Below are 2,142 nucleotides of genomic sequence, written 5' to 3' on the forward strand. Positions count from 1 at the left end.
TGATCCAGGCTCCTGCTATTTCCTGCATTTAAAGTCCTGAATGCTGTCATGTAATCGCTCATTATATCTTCTTAATATAATACTATTCTGATTTTCTTTCTGAATATATATATATATTCTTTTAATTATTTATACATATATTAAACACATGATATATAATATAATTTATATATTATTAAATACATAATATATAAGATAGTGTATATAAAACTAAAAAATAGAAATAATTTTAATTTTTAATTTTTTAATTTTTTGAATCTAACATGTAATATAATGTATATTAAAATTGTTTTTAAACCCCGAGACGAGCCCTGAGCTAAGGCATACCTAACACCTGAGTTTCAGGCACAAATTCAGGTCGAACTGGGATGAATATGAGAAATCCAAGACATGGGTTTTTCTCAAAGTCAACCCAATTAGTTTGTCGCGTGATATTTTTGCGAATTGATGCGTGACCTGTGAGAAATCATGGTTCTTTAGGAGCCGATTTTGTAGTGATGCCCAAGATGCCAAAACCAGTCTTCTTTCATGAGATTTTACCTGATTTGATTCACTATCTTCTGGATTCGAAGATTTGTAAAGGTTTACATGGGATTTTGATTCTATTGTAGGTCTGTTCACCCGCCTTAGAATGTTCTCTTTCTACCAAATAGACTGTGAAGTTCCAAAAGTGTCATCGAAACTTCAATTGTCAGAAAAGGATATTGAAGTCAATTCTTGTATCAATTTTTGCTTTGACGAAGATTTTATTGTTGTACGATGAATATTGTCCATGGCTAATCTCGTATCTTCTTGTTGCAGGATTTGATTCTCGACGAAATTGAAAACACGCAACAAGAAAGAAAATGGCGAAATTATAGTGTAGTGACCGATTTCAAACTTAGTTTCTGATCAAAGTAGGACATATTTTGAAAATCTGGGACATGGGTTTCTTCTGGAATGCCCCCAATTAGCTCGCATGCGAAAATTTTCGCGATTCGATGTACCATTAGGGAGATCCGCTTGGTTCTTCTCGAGGCAGTTTTTTTGGTTGCGCTCAGCCATGCACAGGTGAAATTATCAAATTTGTTTTATTTGATTTAAATAAAATGATTTTTATTATTATTTAAATCAACAAGTTTATGTTTTAGTTTTAAAATAGAACAATTTTAATTTTAAATTTGTTTTAAATAGTTTTATTTTATTTGCTCTAATTAAAACGATATCAATTTTCGAATTAAAATAATTTTGTTTAGTTTTTAGTTAAAACTATTTTCATTCGTTTAAATTTGTTTTATTTTAATATATATATATATATATTTTCACTTGTAGTTCAGTGATCCTCAAGAGCTTTTGGGATTTGACCTTGTGACTTCTCATTGGCGAGGCACTTGATTTGACTGATTGAGCTAACTCTTGGGGCTTGGTATGATATATATTATTTTCATATAATTTAGTTTTAATTCTAATTTATTTATATTTTGATTTCAATTTTGTAATTTATTATTTTATTTTAAGTTTTGAATTAGATTTACATTAGTTATAGAATTTAATTTTGGTTTGTTTTTTTGGTTTTTATAAATTCTTTTAAATGGTTTTTAGTTTTATGGTTTGGATGGTAGGTAAAAATAAATTTTTTGGATAGATATGGAGGCAAATCAAATTGAAAGAATGAAGACAAAGTTTTCCAAGCTTATAAGAGAGATAAACTAGAGGGGGGAATTAGTAGTGGTAGTATATGGAACAAATATGTAATTGGTAGAATAAGAAGGAGGACCGATCTTTAGTGTAAGAGACACACTGATAAGGAGGAAGGGAAATGTTGTATATGAATGATTATGGAGACTGTTTTGTAAGAAAATGTTTTATTTTATTTTACTTGATTAATATAAGCCCATAATTTTGTTTCCATGATCGTTTTAATGTTCTCTTCTCAAAGCTTTTTGTAGTTTATCTTTGAAAGTTTCTTGAAGGTTGTCTACTTTGGGCATCACTGCAATTAGAGTCTTCGTGATTTGATCCTAAAATATTGTCCACTCATGGTTTATATCAATTATATCATTCTTTAGTAATTTGAATTCTAAGAAAGATACTAATTTTGGGCATCACTGCAATTAGAGTCTTCGTGATTTGATTCCAGGATTTTCATTGTAAAGGATGTCG

The 2,142-nt window shown here is 29.4% G+C and overlaps 1 long non-coding RNA gene across 1 annotated transcript; it reads left to right on the forward strand.

Annotated features, from left to right (window-relative positions):
• Positions 1–311: 311 nt before the first annotated feature.
• Positions 312–1,871, forward strand: LOC149179335 (uncharacterized). Its single transcript, XR_016258914.1, has 4 exons — positions 312–611; positions 802–1,050; positions 1,312–1,405; positions 1,625–1,871. It is a non-coding gene; the product is annotated as an uncharacterized LOC149179335 (long non-coding RNA).
• Positions 1,872–2,142: the final 271 nt, after the last annotated feature.

This window comes from Pinus tabuliformis, chromosome 4_1 (assembly GCF_031772625.1).
Source record: "Pinus tabuliformis cultivar Carrire ecotype Pingquan chromosome 4_1, CPIR1, whole genome shotgun sequence".
Classification (NCBI taxonomy): domain Eukaryota; kingdom Viridiplantae; phylum Streptophyta; class Pinopsida; order Pinales; family Pinaceae; genus Pinus; species Pinus tabuliformis.